Consider the following 9,021-nt stretch of genomic DNA (forward strand, 5'->3'; position numbering starts at 1 on the left):
TTTTGATAGTTGTATGTTTATACATTTGTTGTCCAAGGAGTCATTTAGAAGAAAAATAATCCACATGAAGGGTAGGTTACCACTGGCTTGCCAGGCTGTTTCCATGGCTACACATTGACATTTCTGCTTATGTTAGATATGATCATGCTATCCTTTTTATAACACCATCAACAAGAACATCTGTAATAGAAAAATAAAATAAAACATCAATACTATTTTACAGATCTCTATTTGTAGTGGGGAATCAATCTCGCTGTTCTATAATCTCACCTACAGTAACAAACAACCTTTAGGTTTTGGTTGAGGTTAATCGGAAGCAACATTTCTTTCCTGCTTGACTCCTTAGTAAGCGTTGCTGGCATTATGAGCAAGTCCACCAAAGCTAGATATGTACCATGCTTTAGTAAGATCATTTGGTAGACTTTTTTTTTTTTCCTAAAAAATGTTCTGTCTCCACACGGGAAAATATTTTAAATCAATTCAGGGAGCTTAACTGCTTCCTGAACATTATAGTTTTGTTATACATAAGATGGGAAGCTCATACATAGACAACTGGGTCTTCTCTGCCTGAAATTGCTTGGTTTGTATGAACCCTACATCATGATTATAGAGATGCTGCCTACATTCAGCTCTTGATTTCGCTTTATCCCAACATTTCAAAATTCCTTTTACTGCTTTCTCTTTTTAAGGGCTCTGACTGGCATCTAGTTCATTGAGATTAACTTGATAAATTAGTTTGATAAACAGTTTAAGAAAAGGGCCAGTGGCAGAGAAAATCCTGTTCAAATGAATCTTTCACATCACTCTGTATATGCAAGAATCAGCCAAAACAATATCAGCTCTCGTGGCACCTAAATTCGTTGATGGCTTGATTTAACCTGTGGTTCAATACATGTGTAGGTGCTATTGTGGCAGCCCACAGTCTCATTTCCTAAGGTGATTTCTAACCTTGCATATTTTGGGAGAGATTGGTGTTTTGATAAGAATATTTTCAGAATAGTGAACAATTACTGTCCTCTGGTTACTTCACTCCTGTGATACATCTGTTGAAGTCCCCCGTATCTGTTTGCATCATGACCATCCCATCTTCACGGCCATAACTTACAGGCTTCCCATCTATTCTTTAATCTTATTTCAAATACTTAATTACTTGACTTAAAGGTTGGCAGATTGAACTTCCACTTCATGTATCTTCCAAAATGATGGATTCGGCGTGCTTACTCTAAGTATCTCAATTCTGTTTCTATAGATTTGAACCTTGTCATCACCCATGGCATGCCTGTACCTTTCTTTCCCCTGTACCTACAGCTCACCTATTTCTTCTTTTTCATTTAACCTTCTTTTCATTTTCATTGCATCTAGTATATCTCTGTTTTTATTTTGCTCTGTACCAATTTGAATTCTCTGAGTAGCCAGAGTAAATATGTTCTCACCCACTGAACTATCCACCCTCAGAGACTTCCTATCCAGAAATAAACCCCACATTTATTTCCTTTACTCCAGTTCCCATATAGTCAGGCATATGAATGTTGAGGTTTTTTTGGTTTTGTTTTTGTTTTTTTTGAGTGCGCTATGAACTCATGTTATCATCCTTGATCTCAGCAGTGAGATGGACATCTCATTTCTCCACATGCTCTATTTCCTGCCCAGGAGGGATGGGATATGACATTGCAAAGGGTCTGCCAAGTGCCAGGCGTATATTTGACATTATGTATGTGCAGAAAGCTACCGCTGCAGAGCAGATACAGGATCATTACTATCCCAAATTACTCCTTTCTGGTCAATCTCCACCCCTCATGCCTGGTACCAGGCATCCATAAGCCTGCTTGCTGGCACTGTGACATATTATGTTTTTCTTGTTCTACATAAAATTCTTTATAATTTCATATAAATAGAATGTAGTCTTTGTGTATGGCTTCACTTACTTAGCACAGATGTTTGAGATTCATTCATGTTGTTGCATGTGTCAGTGGCTTATTCCCTGTTAGTACTGAAAAACATTGTATAACCTCATAATTTCACCAGTGACTAGACATTTGAATTGTTTCCAGTTTGGGGCTATTATAAATATATTTTCTATGAACATTCGCATACAGATCTTTATGCAGACATATGCATTAATTTTTCTCGGGCAAATATGATTAGAAGTGGTAGTGGGTTATAGTGTAGAGTTCCTTTATAAGAAACTACCAGAAAAATTTTCAGCCTGACTATGGAAGAGAATTTGTGTTAACCCTCATGATTGCTGTCTCTTGGTGTTCATACTTTTTATAACTCCATGCCTTGAGTGTGTGCAAACTCTGTGACTGGCCCCTAACCAGTTAAATGTGGCAAATGTGAGTAGATATCATTCTTGTCAACACATTACCTTGCATACAAATCTGTGCTGAAATCACTTTAGAGTTGCTGTTGCCCTTGCTCATTCAAGTGAGCTTCCATGAATTCCACAGTCAAAATAATTCTGCCAAAAAACCCGAGGGAGGTGGAAAAGGACCTCAAGCCTCAAATGAGAACCTAGCCCTGGCCACACTTTAATGGAAATTTTGTGAGTCCCTAAGCAAAGGACCTCCCTATTTCTGATCTGTAAAGACCATGAATTAATACTAAATGTGTTTTTTAAGCTGCTGCTGATGGTAATTCGTTACACAGCAAGAGAAGATTAATATGTTAGCTATATCACTTTGTATTTCCACCAATGATGTGCATTCCAGTTGCTCCCTATCCTTGATTTGGTATTATCAATCTTTTCTATTTTAACCCAAAAACCTTGCTTGGATTTAATTTAAATGGCATTGAATCTACAGATGAATTTAAGAAGAATTGACTCTTAATATTGAGTATTCTGGTGAATGAACATAGTAGATATCTCCATTTATTAAAATCTCCTTTAATTTCTCACAACAATCTTTGTGATTTTTCAATACCTAGGTCTCACATCTGGATATATTATGTGAAGTTTACCCCTAAATAATCCATGATTTTAATGCTAGCTTCAATGGTATTTAAAATTTTTAATTTATAATCATTTATTTGCCAGTATATACACATAAAAATGGTTTTGTACATTGACCTTGTATTCTGCTATCTTGCCGGGCTTTAGATTTTACTTGTGGTTTCCCTGGCATTTTCAACACTTGTTGGGGTGGGCTGAAAATTTTGCTCTCCTTTACTGTAGGGATAGTTTAGTCTTACATGGTTCTTCTCAGGTTTTTACCAAATTCCCTGAGTGAACATCACGGGCTCTCACATCTCTGTGCGCTCTGGAAAGTGTTCAGCTTAAAGCCCCCGCCCCCTCTTTGCCCTTGCATACATAGTTGAGTATTCAGCAAAGATTCAAGAGAATTCTCGTGCTGAATTTTGAAGCTCCTTTTCTGCTTATCTCCCCTTCTCCACAACGCTAGCCTGCAACCCCTGGCTACCTCAGCCTCCCTGAACTCCAGTCTCTGGGTCATCACTTCAACAAGAGCAACATTCTGCTCTCCCAGTTTCACAGTTTGCAAAGCAGATGTGCCTCCAGGCAGAAAGCCAGGCAATTGTAGAGTTTTCCCATTTTCTTTACCTTAATGGTCCTAAGGTGCCTATTGGCCAATGTCTTAACACAGTTCTTTTAGAAATTTAATCCAGTTTTGTAATTATTTCCTATGGAAATCTAAATCCAAACCCTGTTACTATGTCATGGCAGGAAATGTACACCTCTGTGTGTGTTTCAGACTTTTTAAATTCTCCAGTTAGATCCTATTTTTTTTACCTTGTCTCACAGATTATTTGGAATTTCTGGTCCACCAGCTACCATTTTCTGCATGCTAACAGAATGGACAAAACATGAACACATTAAGAATTGATGTGTACACAGCCATTAGGCATTTTATGTGGATATCAACAAATAAAATAAATAAATAAATAAATAAAATAAATATATAAAATAAATAAATAAAATAAATAAATAAAATAAATAAATAAATAAAATAGACAAAAAATAAATAAGGGTACAGAGAATTTTAGTAACACATTTGATAGCTTTAATCAAGTTGATTTATAGAGAATTTCTTACCAATAACAGAAAAATATACGTTCTTTTAGAGCATACACAAAACATTAAAAAGTTAACTGTTTGGTCTCAGCATAATCTCAAAAATTCCAAAAAACATAAACCATGCAGATTATAATACTAGCAACAGTGTGATGAAGTTTGTGATGAACAATAAAAAAATAGCTAAAAATATGCATTCATCTGAAATTAGAACATGCACTTTGAAGCAGCTTTTGTGTTAAAGAAGCCCTCGAAAGAAAAATTACAGATAATAATGGAGTTGCATCACATGCAAATTTAGCTTCTGCAGATTCAAATATGCTTACTTACATGAGGAAAAAAGTGAGAGTGAGATATAAATAACTATCTAAATAATGGGGTTGATTCTTACTGCCATTCCATTCAAAGAGTAGATGCATGTGAAAAGAGAGAGATGTTCTGATCTGTTAGCTCTGCTGCTCTTCATGATGTGAGTATCACACCACACTGAATAGCATACATTCCTTTAAGGATCCAGGAAAGTGCCTTGAACTTGTGGTAATTGGTGACCAGGTAATTTGGACCAAACCACCAAGTGAAGCCTAGCAGAGGAGGATTTACCATGAAGCTTAGGTTCCAGGGTTTTTCACTTGTATGCTTCCTTTCAAGACTCTGTGTCTGATTTTGTGTCCTTTTCCAAAAGATGGGTCCATAAATCATATAAATTTCTGGGCCCACAAAACATGATCATCAACCAAAAGAAATATTGGAGTTCAAAATGGTAGGAGTAACCATGTCAATATCCAGGAGAACATAGAAATCCAAAGATCTTTGGAGTTCTTTCTGTGCAGGGGACATTTTCAGATCTAGAAAGAACTTTGAGGAGTTGAGCAGTATCTTTGACGATTTCTTTGATCTGGAGCAACAAAAGCTGAGTCCAAGGCTTAGCAAAGGAGGGTAGCCCTGGTAAACAACCCCTAAGGGTCACCCACGCCTTAGGAGTAGGGACCAATAGAAAGTAATGCAATCCTTTCAAGCACTGAACAAGCTCTAAGGTATCTGGTTTCCACAGAAAACCTCAAATCTTGAAATTAACTTAAGATCACCTGTTTTGCTTGTGTCCCAAGATGCCTGTCAAAAGTAATTGGAAATTCTTTCTGAAGGAAGATAACTTCATTTCAGCCTTCAAATTGTTTCTGCAATTTTTTTTCAAAAACATTAAGCACACAGCCAAAGATGAGGGGAAAGACAACATAAGCAACAAGCAACACAATAGGCAATGAAATAGATCCACAGGCACACTAGGCAATGAAATTACTGGTCATGGATTGTAAAATAACTCTATTTACTATGCTCTTAGAATTACAAACATAATTTTCAAATGTAAATTAAGAACTGGAAATTATGGGGTTCCTGGGTGGCTCAGTCGGTTAAGCGTCCGACTTCGCTCAGGTCATGATCTCGCGGTTCGTGGGTTCCAGCCCCGCATCGGGCTCTGTGCTGACAGCTCGGAGCCTGGAGCCTGCTTCAGATTCTGTGTCTCCCTCTCTCTCCGCCCCACCCCTGCTTGTGCTCTCTCTATGTCTCTCAAAAAATGAATAAATGTTAAAAAAAATAAAAAGAAAAGAACTGGAAATTATGAATAGTGATATAGCCTGTTTTTAAAACCTGGAAATTCTGGAGCTGAAGTACACATTGAAAAACAGGTAGTTTCTGGATATTACAGTGGCAAATAAAACATACACAGGGAGAGAATTAAATCAATGAGAGACAGAGATCGGAACAAGTGTCCTCTTTCAGAGAAGATGCTTTCTGGCCTATACAAACCACACTGGAGACAAAATGGTCTTCAAGTTCTTTTGTTATGATTACAATCTCACAAAGAAGTTGACACTCCTCTCTTACTCTCAATTCTAATTTGGACTTGGGAAAGGACTCTGACTGGCCTGTGTAATATCAAGGATCTACCCTTGGTCTAATCACAGTTGATTAGGAGATATACACATTCTGAAATATTCCTCAAACACAGGTGAAGGCATGTATACTATGATTGTAAATGCAGAACCTGAAGTCACTACTCTAGGTATAGACTCCTTTCCATGATTGCAATTTTGCCTTACATTCAATTGAAAATTGTAATTAAGAATCTTAAAAGATATTGCATTATCTTTATTAGAATTCCCCAGCATGTCACCCTTCTTTTGAAAAACTGCAATATGGCCATACTTGGTGAGTTTTGTTTCATATTTAAAGAGGGACCTTTACATCATGTATCTAAGAGACACTTATTTTTCTTGATCTTTCTATAGCATTTGATAACCCCAACTACTCCTTTCAAGAAATACTCTAACACTGGCTTATGTAATACTATACTTCCATGGTTTTTCCTGTATTTTTGGCCATTATTCTCTCTATATTTACTTTGTAGTCTCATTCCCCCCTCTATCTAGCCATTAAGCATTGGGTTTCCTTAAGGTTTTCCCCTAGATTGTCCTTGTAAACTTACTGCCTAGGCAGCCTTATCCATGGTGAGAGCTTCAAAATCTATATATTGCCATAATCCCACATTTAATCTCTAGTCAGAATCACTCCTCTCATTTTGGAAATAGTTAAGTCTTCTAACTCAATGTAATGTGAGATGTTAGTAACAGAGGAAAATGAGTACAGAGTATATGGGAAGTGTCTTTGACCTTCAAAGTTTTTCTATAAATCTAAAAAAAAAAAATTAAACAAACTTCATATAAAAAAAAACTTAGAACCAAATTACTTAGTGGTTAAATGGAAAAACTGTACTAAGGAAGCTAATTAAATGTTCAGTGCCAGAAAATGGACTATCAACTCCTACACAGGTGTGAGGGAAAGGACGTGTGACCCGTGAATTTTATGCTTGGCTAAATTATCATTTGATTTAAAGGTCAAAACAAATATTTAACTCTTCTGGAAAAGACAAATGAAAAACAAAATCCAGTGTTGAAGATAGAATAATTTTTTTTAATTTATGTATTTAAATTCAAGTTGGTTAACATACAGTGTAGTATTCGTTTCAGGAGTAGAATCCAGTGACTCATCACTTACATATAACACCCAGTGCTCCTCCCAAGAAGTGCCCTCCTTCATGCCCATCACCCATTTAGCCCCTCCCCCCCCCACTTCCCTCCAGCAACCCTCAGTTTGTTCTCTATAGTTAAGAGTGTCTTATGGTTTGCCTCCTTCTCTGTTTCTACCTAATTTTTCCTTCCCTTCCCCTATGTTCATCTGTTTTATTTATTAAATTCCACATATGAGTGAAAGTGTATACTATTTGTCTTTTTCTGACTGACTTATTTCACTTAGCATGATATACTCTGGTTCCATGAACATTGTGGCAAATGGCAAGATTTCATTCTTTTTGAGCACTGAGTAATTGAATCAAAATTTTTATAATTTAGGAATAAAACGCTGTTTTAGCTATCTATTGCTACATACCTTTGTAATTCATCGTTTCTGTGGGTTAGGAATTTGGGGGTGGTTTAGCAGGATGGTTCTGATTCAGTGTTTCTCATGAGTCAAGATGTTGGCTAGGACTGTGTCCTGAGAAAGCTTTATTGGGACTGGAGGGGCAGCTGGAGGATCACCAATGGCTACTGGCAAAGGACTCGGTCCCTAGCTAATGTTCCCAAGGAGCCCCAGTTGCTCACGAAGTAGATGTCTCCCTAGAGCTGTTTGAGTGTCTTTATGATATAGTATATGGCTTCCCTCAGAATGAGGGGTCCAAGGAAGAAAGACAAATAAAAGTCACAACACCCTTCATGTCCTGGTCTCAGAGGTTACTCTTTCCCATTCTCCAGGTGAGTTAGTTTTATCTCTTGTCAAAGAATTTGTGGACATATTTTTAAAAATTTCTGGTGTAAATAAGTGCCAAGTGAATTACTTTTATTTAATACCTGGGAGTTAATTGGCATCTAGAAATTTTTAATGCAGTTAAGATTTTATTTTAATGCCTAAAGAATTTGCAGTCTTTCTCCCCCCTCAACCTTACAGGTATATTTTAGAAACTAACATATCTTGTGATGAAGAAATGTTTATGTGAAGTTAGCAGTTATTCCAGTTTCACTTCATTTCCTTTTTCTTTTGTTGCATTTAAATAAAACTAATTTAATACTTTATTTTAGAGTGACATGTGCAGTGCATTTCTGTTTATGACATTGTTTCTCTTATTTCTACATTTCTCTACCCTCCGTCTGGAGATGTGGCTAAAGAGATGTCTATAATGATATGTGCCTAATATTTCTTCTATATCCAGGTGATGTTATTATTATTTTTTACTTTCTAATTTTCATTGTTCTGTATTGTGAAATTCGGACCATGTGTATTTGTTTTTTGTGTTTTGACCATGTGCGTCTTGCCTTCTCAGAGGTTACATAATCTTAAATTCAGAGGATTCTTGTTAGGTAGTGACATGAAATGCCTTATAAATTTTTGTTCACAGAAACAAGACCAACCAGATGACATTGCCTGCTGGCAGAGGGAGGATGCAGACTAGCAGGCAGAAACCCATACTAGCTCTTCCAGGGTGATGTCCATCTCCAAAAAATGAACATTTCATGTGATGTCCCATAACTGCTCCTTGCTCTGGTCTATCTTCGTTTTAATTAAAACTCAGGTACATGGAATAAATAAAAAAGCTTATTATCATCATCAGTCCATTTATGACCCTGCTTCTATTTCATTTATTTTGTTTTACTTTTTGTTCCCTTTATCCCTGCTGCCTAGTCCCATTCCCCACCCACTCTATTCTGAGATAACTATTAATCAACTACGATTGTTTTATTTTAAAAATATGCTGTAGAATTAGGTTATACAACATTTCAATTCAGGATTTTACGTATTTTTTTTAAGTGGAATTAGCACGCATTTTATTTTCTTTTACGGTTACAATTCTCTTTTGCATTAAGGTAGTGTTCATTTAATAAAATGGGATTTTTTTCTATCTATTGAAACATGAAATATTAATTATTAATTCTAAAAAGTTT

The 9,021-nt window shown here is 36.4% G+C and overlaps 1 long non-coding RNA gene across 1 annotated transcript in view; it reads left to right on the plus strand.

Annotated features, from left to right (window-relative positions):
* LOC147584300 (uncharacterized) overlaps positions 1-8,766 on the plus strand; it is a 31,135-nt gene extending 22,369 nt beyond the window's left edge. Inside the window, exon 3 of the long non-coding RNA XR_015255306.1 lies at positions 8,478-8,766. This is a non-coding gene — a long non-coding RNA (uncharacterized LOC147584300). The remainder of the gene's footprint in view (positions 1-8,477) is intronic.
* Positions 8,767-9,021: the final 255 nt, after the last annotated feature.

The sequence above is a fragment of the Puma concolor genome, chromosome A1 (genome assembly GCF_028749965.1).
Source record: "Puma concolor isolate L17-30 chromosome A1, mPumCon1.1.hap2, whole genome shotgun sequence".
NCBI lineage: Eukaryota > Metazoa > Chordata > Mammalia > Carnivora > Felidae > Puma > Puma concolor.